The 20,267-nt window shown below is 39.8% G+C and overlaps 1 protein-coding gene across 3 annotated transcripts in view; it reads right to left on the reverse strand.

Moving 5' to 3' along the window:
• Positions 1-20,267, reverse strand: part of LOC123784713 (S-adenosyl-L-methionine-dependent tRNA 4-demethylwyosine synthase TYW1) — a 210,644-nt gene that overhangs the window by 153,916 nt on the left and 36,461 nt on the right. The window lies entirely within an intron of this gene.

The following is a 20,267-nucleotide window of genomic DNA, read 5'->3' on the forward strand; positions in this document are numbered from 1 at the left end:
AGGTAGAATATAAGTTTTATTTTATTTTCTATATTTTTTTTACTTTTTACAAAGAACATGTGCTATTTTAATAATAAAAGTTTAATAATAAAAGTAGTTTTGTTAAGGACAAATGATTTGAATGATAAACCTAAAATAGGGTCACACACAAAGTCTGTGAACCTTTCCACTAAATATAAGATCACAAGTTTAAGCACTATCTGATTATATTTTTTCACCAGAATGTGATCGCTTTTCCAACTGCTATCTGCATAATTCATCACCATGCATCCTACTTCACACTATTCTTAATGTTGACAATGTGCTTTTTCACCACTTACTTGCGGCTGAGCATTTCAGTAAGACTTATAGGCACTCCCCTCCCACAACTTATTGTGTTCTGGCAGAACTCAATGCAGGGAATTACTGGGAATTTCTCATCAGAAACCACGAGGGCCAGAAGACAATGGAGCAATATCTTCGAAGTGCTGAAAGAAAGGCTGTCAAGCCACAATTCTATATGCAGCAAAAACAAAGAATAAAAGCAAAATACTGACATCCTCAGGTAAAGAAAAACTAAGAGAATTCATTGCTAGCTCACCTGCTCTGAGACAAATACTAAAGGAAGTTAAAGCAGAAAAATGGGGAAAGGATAGTATGCCTAAACAAAAGAAAGCTGGGATGGCTAAATTAACACGAGGCATTGAAATTCTAGACAAGAACCCTTACCAAAGATAATGAGGGATATTATGTAATGATAAAAGGGCAGATTCACCAAGAAGACATAATGGTCCTAAATGTCTATGCACCTAACATCAGAGCTTCAACATACATGAGGCAAAAACTGATAGAACTGAAATGAGAACGGGGAATCCACAATTAGAGTTGGAGTTTTCAACACTCCTCTAAGAAATAGAAAAACGACACCAAAAATCGGCAAAGACTATTACCAAGTCAACTTCTGATCTGGGCTTGGGTTTATCGGAGTTTTACTTGGGGTTGGGGAGAGGGAAACAGGAAAACACGTACAAAGGGAAGACAGGAGAAGGACCCTTTTCACCACGGTGAATTACAAAATCAGTGAGGGCAGGCCTCTCTCACATCCCTATTACCTTCCACTTGTCTCTAAGCACAGAATATTTGCTGAGTGACTGACCGTGGTATAGCAGTGTCACACTGTCATTTCTCCTACTCCCTGGGACATGTGACTTGTGATTTTTCTATAATACCACTGTTACTTAACAGTAGAAGCCACATTCACAATGAAAAGTAAAAGTGCTAGATCACGCAGGACATACGTTATACATAAACGCTATAGATGGCATATATGCCGTACATATTCATGTATGCATTTATGATAAATATATATACCTTTTTCCACACTGTAGTGGTAAAGACCAGGAAAATAAACTGTCAATAAAGTGACCATCGAACAGGCAAGTCCTCCTCCAGCAGTATCCTTACAAAGTCATGTTTTCCTGGCTGAAAGAATCTCCTACTCCCCAGGACTCCATTCGGAAGGATAGAGGTTTAGAAAATGAGATGGCAAAGCCACAGAGCACTTGACAGAATGCTTGCCAGACCCTTCCGCTTTCAAGCAAACACTCCCTGACACAGAACTGAGAAAAGAAAAGAAGACTAAATCACACTTCCTGTGCTCCTCTCAGCATTCCCATCTAAATTCAGATCTACAGGATGCGAGAGTTGCCACGAAGGTACTTAACACCCACCACATCAGCAGTGAACCATAACCACTTCCTTGTAAGTAGCCAATACTATCTGATTCAGGTACCTCTTGTTGCATAACACACTGCCCCAAAATTCAGAGGCTTAACACAACACCGATCTATTACTTTCTCTATTAATTCCGTGGGTCAGTTGGGTGCTTTTCCCACGCCCTATGGTGTGCGCTGAGGTCACGCACGCAGTTGGCGCAAGAGGGAACTCAGCTGGGGCTACACACCCAAGAAGACCTCACTCAGATGTCTGACAGTTGATGCTGGCTGAGGGGCCTTGCTCATTCACTCCATTATTCTAGACTGGCTTCGTTACAGCGCAACGGCTGGGTGCTCAGAGGAAACCTTCCAAAAGGACAAGCCTCAATGTCCAAGCACTTATTAAGCTTCTGCTTACACTGTGCTTGCTAATAGCCCATTAGCCCAAGCAGGTCACATGGCCAAGCCCTGAGTCCTGTGAGAGAGGACTACAAGAGTGTGAACACTGGGAGTCATGGTTCATTAAGGGCTACCCAGTTAACAGACTCCTATATCATTTATACTAATTATGTTCACTCCAAGCTTGAAGGCAAAAATTCCTCACATCATAATTTATTAGTTTTCAAAGAGCTTTCACACTCAATATAACGGCTAATAGCTCTAGATCAATTTTTGGCTTATTATAACAAAATCCTTTTAATATATGGTGATTACTGCAGCTCTCTGGGTAGACAGGCAAATATACTGATTTTAGATATTTAATATATGTTTACTTAATATACGATTACCATATTCTGTGCTAAGTGATCCAGAGGAAAACTGAATGATTCTGACCTCATTGTGTATATCTTTTTTTTTTTAATATTTATTTGAGAGTGTGCATGCACAGGGGGAGGGGCAGAGAGAGATGGAGAGAGAGAATCTCAAGCAGACTCCTTGCTGAGCACGGAGCCCAACATGGGACTCAATCCTGAGACGCTGAGATTAGGACCTGGGCCAAAACCAAGAGTCAGACACTTAACCAACTGAGCCATCCAGGCACCCCTGTATATATCTTTTTTATACAACCCTAAAGTTTTACCTTGAAAAACATGAAAGCTTATTAACCTATTCAAAAAAAAATAAGTTTTTAAAGGTCTTTACACTGAAATCTAACTGAAATATATTAACAAATATCGAATTACCACCATAGTCATACAGACATACAATTTATTGCAAAGAACTTCAGAACACATATTTGGAATGTACGCTCTTAATGAGATGAATTCTATTGACAGAAGGAGCTACAATCTTTCTCTCCTCTTCACAATTATGGAGGATCCTAAAGAACTTTCATATACGTGGTTTATATCAATCAGTCTTAACATAATAGAAATTAGAACCAAGAAATGTTTAAATTATTTTTACATTATTTCATTTAAGACAACAAGCCTACTACATGTTAACATAATAGCATGGTTTTATGAAAAAAAATATTTTTCAAGACAAAAAAAAAGTATAAAACAGTTGGATTCTTATCCGTTACTCCATTCCAACTACTATGGTATGTTGTTGTGGTTATGGTGTGTGAACAAAATCCAGCCTCACACAGATATGCAGCTGGAAAAAAAAGGAGTACTTTAATAGCCTTTTCAGAATATTGTGAAGGCTCTACTTTGATACTATACCAAAGGTCCACAAGTTTCATTAAAAATTGACTGTACTATGGAATCTGGAAACTATTAATGAACTTTTCATATTTTGTTACATTAAAATCTATTTGTCTATCCTGCACTTTGAATTTGATTTTACAACATCATGCATTGGAAAACAAAGGTTCACAAAGTTATGCAGATCTTCCAAATATTGACACGTTTCATTATATAGTATTTTAAAAAATCATACTTTTTAATATCACAACTGTTCTCATCATTAAACTCTTTAAGTATTGGGAAACTGCCAAACTTACGACAATTAATACAAGTTTTCCAAAACTCTAGTTTTCATTTTAAGGCTCAAATTTATTTCTGGCAATAAATACTTTCGATGGCTTTCCTTGAAATGTCAGGATCACTTTGATTATTTAAAAAAATAAAAAACCAAAAAAACGTTGGCCAAACACCCAAGTCTGAATAACAATCCATTGTTTTTATATGTTAAAATGTCATTCCATGAACACAGCAACCAGCAGCCTAACTGTAAAAATGTCTTCCTAAAGACAACTGTAACTTTGCAACAGACGTGCTTTATGCATACTTTCCATTTCTTCATACAGAATATTAAAAACACAGGTATTCAAAGGTAGAGATTTTAAAAACTTATAATTTCTCCTACTTTATCAAGGTAATCTGTAAGTGTAACTGACAAAAATAAAAAATAAAAAACAGAGTGAATGTACCTTGACGACCAGTACAGTTTGGTTTACTGCCTTAATTCATACTGAGGGGTCAGCTTTTTTAACCGCCACTGCTTTTGCACCATTACTTCAAATGCTCACACGGCAAAAAAGACAAGTGACACCACAGCATTATTATGAAAACGGTTTTGACCTCTGGGACCCCACAGGGTCTGCAGATCACGAATGTAGGTTAACAGCAAGAAGGAATCATGTCAGTATCAAAAATCGAGAATTTTGTTGAGGGGGGGAAAAAGTGATACAATTATAAAATCAAATTATGTGAAAACTAATGTTAAAATTGAAATGAAGGTGAACCACTTTGGAAAACTATTCATAACATCTACTAACACTCAACATATGCTTAAGCAATTCCACTCCAAGGTGTACACCCAAGAAAAATGAGTGTTATGGCCAAAGACTATACATGAGGTTCACAGCACTGACTTCACAGGAGCAAGAACAAGAGCAAAAAAACTAGAAACACTCCATATGTCCATTAACAAGTGAATGAATAAATAGTGGCCTATATATACAATGGAATAGGTTCAGCAGGAAATGAAGCCCTGATACACACGAAAACACGGAAGAAGCTCAATAATTAGGCCAAATGAATGAAGCCAGATCAAAAGGAGAACATAATGCAAAACTATATTAAATTCAAGAAAATATAAATTTATATACACAGACAGAAAGCAAATCAGTGGTTTCCTGGAGACAGGAATAAAGAGATAGATGGATTACAAAGAAGCACAAGGAAATTTTGGGGGTGTTCATTGTCTTGATTGTGATGATGGTTTCACTAGTACATACATATGTCAAAACTCATCAAAATGTATATTCCACATACAATTTCTTGCATGTCGATTATGGTTCAATAATGTTGAAAACACTTTAACTAAAAAAAAGGAGGGGGGGAGGGAGGAGAGACCCAGGAGTCAGCTAGAAAAGCTCCCACCAGCCAAACTGTGAGAATTTAGGATCAATAAAGAAAATGACTGTAATGGGCTGAACTGAGCAAAATAACATAATCATATTCTAAAACAGAGAAGAGAATAATTTGTTACCATTTATGGCAGCTAGTAAAGTAGCATCGACTTTGAGAACTGGTACCTAAAGTGAATTAAGCATTTACCCTAACTTGCCAATAAGAACTATATTGCAAAGTAACCAAATATCCGCAGTTAATAATCAAAAAAAATCTTCTTTACAGAATAATGCTAGTAAACACTCTAGAAGAAATAACAGAATTGAAAATACTATTTTACAAAGCCTAAATATGTATTCTTTCAGACAAGTACTATCAAATGGTATTCCAAAAAAAAAAAGAAAGAAAGAAAGCAAACAGCAGCTTAATGAAGTTGAGAGAAGGTTAGATTTCACTTATTTATATTCATCTATCCACTAAAATTAACATACTGTGCTGTATCAGTTTCAGGTTTACACTACTGTGATTCGACAGTAATTACTCAGTGCTCATCACAGTAAGTACTTTTAATCCCCTTCTCCTGTGTCACCCACCTCCCCTCTAGCAATCAATTCATTCTCTGTATTTAAGTGCCTGGTTTTTTGTTTGCCTCTTTGTCTGTTTTGCTTCTTAAATTCTATATGAGTGAAATCATATGGTATTTTTCTCTGACTCACTTATGTGACTTAGCATAATACCCTCTAGATCCATCCATCCATGTTGTTGCAAACGGCAAGATTTCATTCTTTTTATGGCTGAGTACTATTCCACTGTAGATATACATCACCATCTTCTTCACCCACTCATCTGTGGATGGACACTTGGGCTGCTTCCATAATTCGGCTATTGTAAATAACAGTGCAATACATCTTTTCAAATTAGTGCTTCTGTATTCTTTGGGTAAATACCCAGTAGTGCAATTACTGGATCATATGGTAATTCTATTCTTAATTTTTTGAGGAACCTCCATACTGTTGTCCACAGTGGCTGCACCACTTTGCATTCCCACCAACACTGCACAAGGGTTCCCTTTTTCTCCACGTCCTTGCCAACACTTGCTGTTTCTTGTGTTTTTTATTTTAACCATTTTGACAGGCGTGAAGTGATATCTCATTGTGGTTTTGATTGTATTTCAGTGATGATGAGTGATGTTGAGCATCTTTTCATGTATCTGTTGGCCATCGGGATGTCTTTGCAGAAATGTCTGTTCATGCCTTCTGCCTAATTTTTAATTGGATTATTTGGGGGGTTTTCTGTGTTTAGTTGTTTAAGTTCTTTATATAGTTGGAATACTAACCCTTTATCAGATATGTCATTTGCAAATATCCTCTCCCATTCAGTTAGTTGTCTTTTAATTTTGTCGATTGCTTCCTTTGCTGTGCAGAAACTTTTTTTTTTTTTAAGATTTTATTTATTTATTTGAGCAAGAGCAGAGAGAGAGAGAGCATGAACGGGGGTGAGGGGCAGAGGGAGAGGGACAAGCAGACTCCCTGCTGAACCAGGAGCCCGATGCAGGGCTCAATCCCAGGACCTTGGGATCAGGACCTGAGCCAAAGGCAGACACTTAACCGACTGAGCCACCCAGGTGCCCCAGAAACTTTTTATTTTGATATCATCTCAATAGTTTATTTTTGCTTTTGTTTCCCTTGCTCAGGAGACCTATCTAGGAAGATGCTGCTATGGCCAATGTCTGAGAAATTATTGCCTGTGCTCTCCTCTGGAATATTAACGGTTTTAGGTCTCACATTTAGGTCTTTCATCCATTTTGAGTTTACTTTTATGTGTGGTATAAGAAAGTAGTAGTCCAATTTCATTCTTTTGCATGTAGCTGTCCAGTTTTCCCAACACCATTTGTTGACGAGACTGTCTTTTTCCCACTGCATATTCTTATATCCCTTGTTGAAGATTCATTGACCATATAATCACAGGTTTATTTCTGGGCTTTCTTTTCTGTTCCATTGATCCATAAGACTATTTTTGTGCCAGTACGATACTGTTTTGATGCAATATGTCTTGAAATCTGGGATTGTGATACTTCCAGTTCTGTTTTTCTTTTTCAAGATGCCTTTGGCTATTCAGGGGCTTCTGTGGTTCCATACAAATTTTAAGATTATTTGTCCTAGTCCTATGAAAAATGCTGTTGGTATTTTGACAGGGATTAAATCTGTAGATTGCATTAAATCTATAGATCACTTTGGGTGGTATGGACATTTTAAGAATATTCGTTTTCCCAACAAACGAACATGGACTATTCCATTTGTTTATGTTATCTTCAATTTAGTTCATCAATATTTTATAGTTTTCAAAATACAGGTCTTTTACCTCCTCAGTTTAGTCCTAGGTATTTTATTGTTTTTGGTACAATTGTAAATGGGATTATTTTCCTAATTTCTCTGCTACTTCATTATTAGTATGGAACTGGATGTTTTAAAAATGCCAAAGTAAAGTTCTATCAGCAAGGAAAAAACAGCTAGACAAAAAAGAGAACACACTGTCATTACCCTATTTCAATGGTCAATATTAGCATCATTTATGGTGGGTCAGTGAGATTATCAAGTCTAATGATTTAACACAACATACATCAATGAATGCAATCAACTTGACCTATACTATATAATACAAAAATGTTAAATATCAATCAAGCCTTTCAGTGTAACTTCTCTGTTACAAGAAAATATTGGGAATAAAGAAATATGCCCATCAGACAAACTAATTTTTATTTCATTTTTTTTTTAAAGATTTTATTTGACAGAGAGAGAGAGAGAGAGCACAGCAGGGGGAGCAGCAGAGGCAGAGGGAGAAGCAGGCTCTGCTGAGCAGGGAGCCCGATGCAGGGCTTGATCCCAGGACCCTGGGATCATGACCTGAGCTGAAGGCAGACACTTAACCAAATGAGCCACCCAGGCACCCCCAAACTAATTTTTAAACCAAAGACTGTAATAAGAGATGAAGAAGGACACTATATTATGATAAAAGGGTCTATCAACAAGAAGATCTAACAATTGTAAATATTTATGCCCCTAACTTGGGAGGAGTCAAATATATAAACCAATTAATAACAAAATTAAAGAAACTCATTGATAATACAATAATAGTAGGGGACTCTAACATCCCACTCGCAGCAATGGACAGATAACGTAAGCAGAAGATCAATAAGGAAACAAGGGCTTTGAAGGACACACTAGACCAAATGGACTTAACAGATGTATTCAGAGCTTTTCATCCTAAAGCAGCAGAATACACATTCTTCTCAAGTGCTCATGGAACATTCTCCAGAACAGATCACATAGTGGGTCACAAATCAGGTCTCAACTGGTACAAAAAGACTGAGAACATACCATGTATATTTTCAGACCAAAATGCTACAAAATTTGAAGTCAAACACAAGAAAAAATTTGGAAGGACCACAAATACATGGAGGTAAAGAACATCCTACTGAAGAATCAATGGGTCAACCAAGAAATTAAAGGATTTTAAAAATACACGGAAGCAAATGAAAATGAAAACATGACAGTTCAAAACCTTTGAGATGCAGCAAAGGCAATTCTAAGAGGAAAGGATATAGCAATACAAGCCTTTCTCAAGAAAGAAGAAAAGTCTTAAATACACAACCTAACCTAACACCTAAAAGAGCTGGAAAAAGAACAGCAAATAAAGCCTAAATCTAACAGAAGAGAAATAAGAAAGATTAAAGCAAATATCAATAATATAGAAATTTTTAAAAAAGTAGAATGGATCAACAAAACTAGGAGCTGGTTCTCTAAAAGAATTAATAAAAGAGTGGTAAATCCCTGACCAGCCTATCAAAAAGAAAAGAGAAAGGACCCAAATACATAAAATCATAAATGAAAGAGGAGAGATCACAACCAATGCTGAAGAAATACAAACAATTCTAAAAGAATATTATGAGCAATTATATGCCAACAAATTGGGCATTCTGAAGAAATGGATAAATTCCTAGAAACATATAAACTACCAAAACTGAAAGAGGAAGAAACAGAAAATATGAAAAGACCCATAACCAGCAAAGAAGTTGAATCAGTAATTAAAAATCTCCCAACAAACAGGAGTCCAGGGCCAGATGGCTTCCCAGGGGAGTTCTACCAAACCTTCAAAGAATTAATACCTATTCTTCTAAAGCTGTTCCAAAAAATAGAAATGGAAGCAAAACTTCCAAACTCGTTCTATGAGGCCAGCATTACCTTGACTCCAAAACCAGACACAGACCCCCACTAAAAAGGAGAATTAGAGACCAACATCCCTGATGAACATGGATGCAAAAATTCTTAACAAGATACTAGCTAACAGGATCCAACAGTACATTAAAAGGATTATTCACCAAAACCAAGCGGGATTTAGTCCTGGGCTGCAGGGGTGGTTCAACATCTGCAAATCAATCAATGTGATACACTACATAAATAAAAGAAAGAACAAGAACCATATGATCTTCTCAATGGATGCAGAAAAAGCATTTGACAAAATACAGCATCCTTTCTTGATAAAAAGTCTCCACCATGCAGGGATAGAAGGAACATACCTCAATATCACAAAAGCCATATATGTAAGACCCACAGAGAATATCACCCTCAATGGGGAAAAATCCTAGAGGAAAACTCAGGTAGCAACCTCTTTGACCTCAGCCACAGCAACTTCTTGCTAGACATGTCTCCAAAGCAATGGAAACAAAAGCAAAAATGAACTACTGGGACTTCGTCAGGATAAAAAGATTTTGCACAACAAAGAAAACAGTCAACAAAAGCAACCTATGGAATGGAAGAACATATTTGCAAGTGTCCTATCAGATAAAGGGCTGGTATCCAAAATCTATAAAGAATTTATTAAACTCAACACCCAAAAAAGCAAATAATATAGTCAAGAAATGGGCAGAAGACATGAATAGACATTTCTCCAAAGACATACAAATGGCCAACAGACACATGAACAAATGCTCAACATCACTTGGCATCAGAGAAATACAAACCACCACAATGAGATACCACCTCACACTGGTCAGAATGGCTAAAATTAACTCAGGAAACAACAGACATTGGTGAGGATGCGGAAAAAGGAGAACCCTCTTATATTGTTGGTGGGAATGCAAACTGGTGCAGCCACTCTGGAAAACAGTATGGAGGTTCCTCAAAAAGTTAAAGATAGAGCTACCCTACGATCCAGCAACTGCACTACTAGATATTTATCCAAAGGATACAAAAATGCTGAATCAAAGGGGCACATGCACCCCAATGTTTATAGCAGCAATGTCCACAATAGCCAAACTATGGGAACAGCCCAGATATTCATCAACAGATGAATGGGTGAAGGCGTGGTATATATATGCACATGCGTGTGTGTATATATATGTGTGTATAAATATGTATATATATATGTGTGTGTGTGCATATATATGTATATGTGCATGCGTGTGTATATATGTGTGTATATATATATGTGTATATATATATACAATGGAATATCACACAGCCACCAAAAGAATGAAATCTTGTCATTTGCAATAACGTGGATGGAACTAGAAGGTATTATGCTAAGTCAAGTCAGTCAGTCAGAGAAAGACAAATACCATATGATTTCACTTGTATGTGGAATTTAAGAAACAAAACAGAGGAACATAGCAGAAGGGAAGGAAAAATAAAATAAGATGAAAATACGGAGGCAAACCATAAGAGACTCAACAATAGGGAACAAACTGAGGGTTGCTGGAGGGGAGGTGGTTGGGGGATGGAATAATTGGGTGATGGGCATTAGGAGGGCACTTGATGTAATGAGCACTTGGTGTTATACGCAACTGATGAATCACTAAATTCTACCTCCGAAACTAATAATATAGTATATGTTACCTAAACTGAATTTAAATAAAAAAATTTTTTTAAATATACTCAAAAAACAAAGAAACAACCAGATAAATATGCAAGGTTGGATATTGTGCAAAACTGCCCTAATTAAACAAGTCAGTGTCATTAAAAAAAAAAAATACTAGACTTGTTGAAAAAAGAGACTTAACAGACATAACCGGATGAAATGTGAGGACTAACGAGTTTTAACGGTCATTTGGGAGCTAATCCAGGAAATATGAATATGTTCTGGGTATTAGATGAAATGAAGATTTACTGTAAACTAGAGATTCTCTGCCAGGAAATAACAGGTTATAAAACTGTATGATCTCACTGTATATATAGAATGAGGTCATTCAGGTAAAAATGAACATATATACACGGAAAGCTTATATATTAGTGTTAGTGCTGAGCCTATGGTGGAAATATGTTTTACTTTATTTTTATTTCTGCCAATTTTCTCATTTTCTACAATACACGGACAGTGTTTCTACAGTAATAAATGATTATTTTTGAAATGACTCTGAACATATATTTCAGTGGGGCGATAAGGCCTGTGCATAACATTTGTGTTATGAATTAGAAACTGACAACTGCTTCCGGAGAGATGCAGAAAAACAGCTTTAGAATCAACAGTAGTCAAAGTGACTTCCCCTTTATTAGAGAAACAAGGAAAGCTCCTTTAGGGACTGAGGAAGGATGATCAGAAGGCCTAGAACTGCACTATCCGATATAGTAGCTACTAGCCATGTGTGGCTGTTTAAGTTTAAATGAATTAAAATTAACTAAAATTTAAGATTCAATTCTTTAGTCACACCAGCCACATTTCAAGTGTTCGAAAGCCACACGTGGCTAGCCGTTGCATTAGTTACGTGGTCAGGCAGGTACGCGGTTAGGCATCAGGAATTAGGTGTTGGTGCGTGGTTAGTACACCGTACTGTGTACTGCACATACAGAACGCTCCCATCACTGCAGAGAAGTCCTACTGGAGACAGCTGAAGAGGCGGACGGAGGTGCGTCTCCTCTCACTATTCCCACCAGTACACCACTCACTCCACTGCTGCCCTCCATCCCTTGAACACTGACTCCAGTTTACAGGTTCCCAAGGGAAGAATGCTTCCACCAGATTCCAGGGGAGCTGTGTTAATGGACAACTCTCCATGATGGCTCTGCACCTCTTACATCAGCTTTAGTCCCAGGCTATCCTTCAAGGATGTCTGTAGAGCAAACAGCCTTGGAGGACAGAGTATCTCCCTCCAGGGTAGAAGGCACATTTGCTTCCTGTCCAGCATAATAAAGACAATGTGTGGGGCACCTGGGTGGCACAGCGGTTAAGCGTCTGCCTTCGGCTCAGGGCGTGATCCCAGTGTTCTGGGATCGAGCCCCACATCAGGCTCCTCCGCTATGAGCCTGCTTCTTCCTCTCCCACTCCCCCTGCTTGTGTTCCTTCTCTCGCTGGCTGTCTCTATCTCTGTCGAATAAATAAATAAAATCTTTAAAAAAAAAAAAAAAAAAGACAATGTGTATCCCCCAGCTGACACTGGGGCAGGTTTGCAAACAACCGTCTTGTAAGGCTGGGGACTGCCTAACTTGGGGTGCCTCAGCTATAAAATAAATCCACCGTGTGCCCAGCATTCCCTTGGGCCTACTTCCACATCACCCTCCTAGCATTTGGGGAACACGGGAACCAACATAAACATGATGTTCAAGCTGCCTGCTGTGCTTGGCCTTTGACCCGGCAGCTCGGTGTCCTCTGCCACCATCTATGAAACTCTGCCAGGCTAACTTGTTACCTTATAAGTAAGACTGAGCAGCTTACTCTCCACAGTTTCAAAAGTTAACACAGTCACCTGGCTCCTTTGAGCTCCTCATGCCATAAAAACAAGGTTTTTGTCAGGAACCAAGGGGATCACTGGGGCATCTCTTGGGACTCAGGGACAATAGGTAAAAGTTAAGAGAAGTGGGCAGGAGGGCCCACTGCTGGCTCAAACTCTTCACTGGCACACCGGATGACCCACTTGGTAAGGAACCATCCTACCAGGCATTCATCGAGCACAAAGGAAATGTGACCTGCCTAGTGGAAGAAGAAAATTATAATAGCAACCAGGACAGGTGACCAGGTGCAAAGGAGGACTGTCGCAGCTAGCCATATCACCTTTCCCCTCTCCTCACCACTTACGGAAGACGGATGGGTCGGTGACAGGTAACCTTACAATTTCACCCTTAGGTACAAGACCGCAAAAGAGTGTTCTCCCTCTAAAGGAATAGAGTAAATAAATGAACACCTCCTCCCTTGCAGGAGTAGCAGCTGCCACAGATTAGGCAGAAGTAAATGTTTTGTTCATGTTACTATTTGAGAAAGTAACTATAGGCAGAAGGGTACATACAGATGCTGAGTACCCAGACAGGTAGACTGTGCTGTGGACACTTGGTCCCGAGCCTGCTAGTTTAAGCAGCGGCTGGAAGCCCCAGCACCAACCACACTTCCCAGACTCCCTTGTCTGCAGGAACTCCACCAAGGAGAGGCATTTATGCAAGAGTGAGAAGACAAAAAAGGAGACACTACGATTCCTCTCTGGCAGCAGCTGGCAGACACAAGGGCAGAGCGCAAACGCCGAGTCTGCAGCGGCTTCCAAGCGGGCTCCTGGGAGGCATTCGCTTTAATGCTGCGGCAGCTCAGGTCACTCGAAGCGGTGTCCTGTGAGGTGAGCGCTTCCCCAGTTCCTCAAAGCCAGAGCAGTCCTCTCCGACCTTCACTACCGCAGGCCTTTCAATGGCTTTGTAAGCGTTTAGTTCATTTACTTTATTAAAGCTGTTCTTGCTAAAATAGCCAGGGTAGTTTCTGTTTTCCTGACCGACACGGATGGGTGGGATTTGGTCAGGTGGAGATTACCGTGGGGAAGAGAAGCAGCCCGCCATGTATGAAGGTTACAAGAGAAGAAAAAAGATGGGGCGCCTGGGTGGCGCAGTCGTTAAGCGTCTGCCTTCGGCTCAGGGCGTGATCCCGGCATTCTGGGATCGAGCCCCACATCAGGCTCCTCGGCTGGGAGCCTGCTTCTTCCTCTCCCACTCCCCCTGCCTGTGTTCCCTTTCTCGCTGGCTGTCTCTGTGTCAAATAAATAAATAAAATCTTTTAAAAAAAAAAAAGGAGAGAAGAAAAAAGTTGAACAAGTGGGTCAAAATATACTAGGTAGGCTCTTTCTTGGGTTCAGGGCTTTATTCTAGTAATTCTTTGATCCAACAAATGTTTACCAAGCAATTATTACATGCCAGGCTCTATTCTTGGTATTGGAAAGAAAAACAAAGACTCTTAGGTTGAGGAGGGACTGCAAGGAAAAGAGGGGAGAAGGATCATCAACAAAGGTATAATCTAGTAAATGGTAGTAAGTGCTCCTGGGAAATTGCAAGCAGCACAAGCCATTCTGACAGAAGCTCTCTGAGCAGAGATCTAAGAGAGCAGACAGAGACCAGAAAGCTAGGGAGGAGCTTGGGCTCAGTGCGTTCAGAGGCTAGCAGGAAGGTCAGCGTGGCTGGACTGAAGCATTGAAGACCAGATCACACAGGGCCTTGGAGGCCACGGGAAGGACTTAGGCTTTATTCTGAGTGAGAAGGGAACCCCTGGAAATTCTGAGTAAAGTGACAGGATTTGATCTATCTGGCTGCTGTGTAGGGAGCAGACAAGAGTGGAAGCAGGAAAAGCACTTAGATCACTGAAATAATAAAGGAACACAGGACAGTGACTTGGACCAAGGTATAGCCGTATAAGTGGTGAAAAGTAGTCGCATTCTGGATATATCCGAAAAGAAAATTTGCTTGTGGACAAGATGTGGGAGGGGAGGAAAAAAACAGGAGAGAAAAATGACTCCCAGGTTTTTGACCAGAGCAGATGATAGAATTGCCATTAACTGACAGTAAAGACTAAGGGGAACAGATTCAGGGGTGAAAATCAGGAATTCAGCCTCTGATATGTTAAGTTCAAGATGCCTATTACACGTCCAAATTGCTGTGTTAAGTAAGAAGTAATGGAGAGCCACCATAAGCTTCTGAGAAGGGAGTAGCTAGAAGAGAAGTATACTTCAGAGACTAACCTAGTTAATGTCAGATAAATTGGGCAGGCAAGGCAGAGTGGGGGGTTCACTGGAAGCGGGTACTAGAGGGGGAAAAAAACTAGCTGCAATGTTCAAGAGAACAATCTGAACTTGGGAGGGTAGCAATGAAAATGGACTGGGGCAGAGGTTCTCAATGGAGCCAATGCTACCCGATGGGGGTACGGACATCTGTGGAAATATTTCTGCTATTGAGATGGTTGGAGGAGGGTTTCACATCTCCTGCCATGCTCAGGATAAATCCTATTAAAAAAAAAGGGGGGGGTTCTCTACGTCTTTTCAAATGACTCACCAGACCTCCATACTTGTGAAAAATATGATTATAATTATCTGAACCTGGATTCCACCTTCCTTTTGCTAATAAAGTATTTTCTGTACAATTTTACCATACACTGAATTTTCCAGAAATGCAGCTACCATGTAACTTAAGATAAGAGAACATTCTCTTTTATGCAAAACTTCCTCCAAGAAATGTCACCATTTTGAAAAACCATGGCACAGAAAATAATGCTGTTTTCTAGTATCTAAGTCACCAGCAAAATACCTGCATCTGTATTATTGTAGGTATCACCTACAAATACAGGAGAGATTCAAGACGCTTTTCGTAGACTTAGAACCAAATATTAAATAACAGACATATGATATGCAGGATTCTCACGAACCAAACTAGTTTTAAAATTATGACAGTCAGGGGCACCTGGGTGGCTCAGTCGGTTAAGTGTGCTTTCCGCTCAGGTCACGATCCCAGGGTCCTGGGATTGAGCCCCACATCGGGCTCTCCGCTCAGCCAGGAGCCTGTTTCTCCCTCTCCCTGCCACTCCCCTTGCTTGTGTGCGCGCGCTCTCTCTAATAAATAAATAAGATCTTTAAAAAAAATTATGACAGTCATTCTATATATTATTAATTTTTATAGCATAAGGACAAGGTATCTATCTTGCCATAATTATTTGAAATCAAACTTGTTTGGGGCGGGGGGTGCCTGCCAAAATCTTACTCTGAGCCTGTCACCAGAGGTCCAGCATACTTCTCTCGGCCACACTACCATTTCTGCTAACTCATCTCTGTTACCACTGTCACTTAAAGGGTTTTGTTATAAATTAGAGACTGAATGTGGCTCTCAACGAGATGTGGAATTTCAAGGCAGAAATTTTCTATCACAATTTGTCTCCACTCCTCCCAAATTACAATACAGGAAACTGTTCTTTTTCAACACTTATAACTGAGATACCACTCATCTGCAAGTACATCGTTCTCATTTTTCCAATTTGATAGTCTATAATTGGTTGGTATGTTAGCCCTATTTCAATGAGGGTTATACCCCTCTTTCTGTTATTATACCTAAATAAGTCTAGCTTGTACGGAATAACTTCTAATCTGTTTCTCTCTCTTAACTATACACTTGTCCATTATAAGCAGGTGGAAATAGTCCCCATGCCTTCTAATGCAGTAGTGCCTAAGCGTCTTGCACAGAAATACAAACTATTTTAATATAAAGTACTTCCTTTTTTTCTGCTAGAGCAGAACACTGACTTTTTAAATTACATCTGTGAAATTATATTTGTAAATCTGTGCATTTAATCTAGAATAGTTAACGGGAGGTCATAAAACACTGGTTATAAGCAGAAGGCATTGGGTCTGACATTACTGAAAATCACTGGATTGGAAGAGACAAATACTGGATGTTGAAAGGGTTTAAAAAAAAAAAAAGACAGTTGAGCACAAGAATACGCTGAATGACAGAAGGTGCCAGAAGTGTCACCAGAACGTTCATGCCCCTCAGGGTGAAGGCAGAAAAACAGCAGTGGAAAACAAAGAAGAAGAGTTTCTCAAATATTCATAAACAATAGCAACAGGACTAGGGAGCAGACAGCACTACAAGAATGCTCAGAGGAATGGTGAGAAGATACGATATTCTGAAAACAACGGGGGTTGGAGCGGTGGGCTCCCTCTTACGGAGGGCCATCAACGGCACTGAGGCACCAAGCAAAGGTCAACTGTGGACTATGGCATTGAGGGCAGGGCCATTCCAGGAGAAAGATGAAGACAAAAGGTTGTTTCCTTGCCAGGTACAAGAAGAGGCAGGAGTCATGATGGACACGACACAAAGAAATACAAAGTAAAAGACAGACATTAGGAGGCAGTAGTGTGAACTGAGGACAGAAATGTTTAAGAACAGGAATAAAGAACGTAAAAAAGTCAAGCATGCCTGGAGAAGAAAGTGTGGTTTATTTAGAACGGCCAGGTCTGAGCTAACCAAAACCACAAGAATAGGTCTTTGTGGGGAATACTCTTTATGGGGACAGGACAGGTTGAGAAAAGGCCTGGAAGACAGCAGTGGAGGTCCTATGACACCAGAAGCCAAGTTCCCCGAGGTTTGCAGCAACTCAGCTCCTGGCGACATGGCCGCCAACAGCAGCGGGAGAGGTAAACCTTACATGTGATAAAGAACTAGTATCCAGGGGCACCTGGGTGGCTCAGTCAGATCAGGTCATGATTCCAGGGTCCTGGGATCAAGCCCCAGCATGCACCGGGCTCCCTGCACAGTGGGGAGTTGGCTGCCCCCTCCGCCCTTCCCGCTGCTCATGCTCTCATGGTCTCTCTCTCTCTCTCTCACATAAATAAAACAAAATCTTAAAAAAAAAGAACTAGTATCCAGAGGACAAAAACAACTCTTACAACTCAACAGTATAAAGGCAAAGAACCCAGTGTGAAAAGGGCCAAGGACCTGAATAGACATTTCTCCAAAGAAGATTCACAAATGGCCAATAAGTACACATAAACAGAGTCCACAATGTTTGTCATTAAGGGAAATGCAAATGTAAATCAAAATCACTGTAAGAAAACCATTTCACACCGACTAGGATAGCTATTATCAAAAACATGGAGGGGCGCCTGGGTGGCACAGCGGTTAAGCGTCTGCCTTCGGCTCAGGGCGTGATCCCGGCGTTCTGGGATCGAGCCCCACATCAGGCTCCTCCGCTGTGAGCCTGCTTCTTCCTCTCCCACTCCCCCTGCTTGTGTTCCCTCTCTCACTGGCTGTCTCTATCTCTGTCAAATAAATAAAATCTTTAAAAAAAAAAAAAAACATGGAAAACAACAAATGTTAGCAGGTTGTGGAGAAACTGGGAACCTCATACATTGCAGGTGGGAATATAAAATATAATAGTACTGCCACTTTGGAAAACAGTGTTGCAGTCCCTCAAATGATTTAAACATAGTTACCACGACCCACAAATTCCACTCGTAGGTATATAACCAGAGCACATAAAAACACGTCCACACAGAAACGTGTACAAATCATGATGTTCACAGAAGCTTCATTCATGATATCCGAAAAGTGGAAGCAAACCAAATGTCCACCAACTGATGGACAACAAGAAGATGGGACACACCTATACATACAATATTACTGGCCATAAAAAGGAATGGAATACTGATATCTGTTAGCACATGGATGCACACTGAAAACAGCATGCTCAACGAGAAGCCAGGACAAAAGGCCACATAAAGTATTAACGTCCAGGTGAGGGGAATTTATAGAGATAGGAAGTAGGTTAATGGTGCTTTAAGGCTGGGAGGAGAAGGGAGAATGAAGATGGACCGTTATTGGGTGCATAACTTCTTTCAGAAGGGACAAAAATGTTCTAAAGTCAGATTGTGATAATGTTTGCACAGCCCTGTGAATGTATTAAAACCCATTCAACTGTGCACTTTAAATGCAGGAGCTGTATGATAGGTAAATTATATTTCAATAAAGCTGTTTACAAATGCCATCTTATTTGGACCCACGGGAATTTAATTTATGGAAGTGACTGAATGCCAGCCAACCTGGAGAGGCCAATGCCAATGAAAAAAGAAGATATTACTTATATTTCCCAAGACAAGGGGGCACCCACACCACACAGGGTGAGAGAGGAGCAACAGGGTTGTTCGGGAGGCAGAGAGAGGAGCGACGGGAAAGCCTAGGCCAGACCTGTTACTGGGGTTTCCGCAGGAAAGGCAAGGCAGGACAGGGTACACAATGCAGGACTGCCTTGTTTGAATAATTCAGGCTATAGCGCCGTCTCTAAGTCTCTAACCGTCTGGTACCTGGCCCTGGGATAAAGTAGGGCAGGGAAAATATGGGCATGGTGTGGGAGTTAGATAAGGAGGTAACTGAAGGCTAAAGAGCCAGGCCTGGCTGATTTGCATATGAAAGGCACACTCCAGGCCGGCTGTTGTTATCTTTAGGAATTAGCTAGCCCTAGGAGGGACAGTTTCTCCCCAGATCTATCTATATGGCCCCCAAAAGCCAGAGCATCAAGAATACAGAAAATAAGAAAATTTAGATAATCTAACTGGTCCTGTGATGAATGGATGCCAAAAAGACAAATACAAAAACTGAGGAAACAGAACAAATACATACAATAGAAATGCACAGGCTGATTCTAAAATTTATATGGAAATGCAAAGGACCCAGAAGAGTGGAAACTATCCTGGAAATGAATTAAAAAAAAAAAAAAAAAAAAAAAACACAAGACCGAGAACTTATACTGCATAATTTCAGACTATTACAAACCCACAGTTATCAAGACAATGTGGTATTGGCATGAGGATAGACAAAGAGAATGGAATAGAATAAGGGGTCCAGAAATGCGCCTACCCATAGACAGACGACTGATATTTTACAAAGGCCTAAAGTAATTCAATGGTAAAAGGAAATTCTTTTCAACAAATGGTGCTAAAACACCTGAATATCCACATGGGGGACAGGTAAAGGAATGAATCTCGACCTTTATCTCACACCATTCATAAAAATCAATTCGAGATGAAATCAAAGACCTGAACGTAACAGTTAAAACTATACATGAAGTTTCCAGAAAAAAACAAACACAGAGCATCTTTGCGACCTTGAAGTTGGCAAAGGTTTCTTAATATATAAAAAGCAAAAAGCACTAAGCAAACAAACAAAAAACTAAAAAAACAAAATGCACGAACCATAAAAAAAAAGACAAATTGGACTTTATTCCAATTTAAGACTTCAAAAGATACCATTAGGGAAATGAAAAAAGGAAGCCACAGGTTAGGAGAAAATATTCATAATGCGTATTAGACAAAAGACTCATTTCCACAATATAGGAAGGATTCCTACAAATCAGCAATATAACGTCAAACAACCTAATCTGGGCAAGAGACACTTCACAAATAGAACAGCCAATGTGCACATGACAAGGCGTGCCTCATCACCAGTAGTCATCCACAAAATGCAAATTAAAACCACAATGACACCACTTCACA

The sequence above is a fragment of the Ursus americanus genome, chromosome 2 (assembly GCF_024610735.1).
Source record: "Ursus americanus isolate L20-20 chromosome 2, mUrsAme1.1.p, whole genome shotgun sequence".
In the NCBI taxonomy this organism is placed as follows: Eukaryota; Metazoa; Chordata; class Mammalia; order Carnivora; family Ursidae; genus Ursus; species Ursus americanus.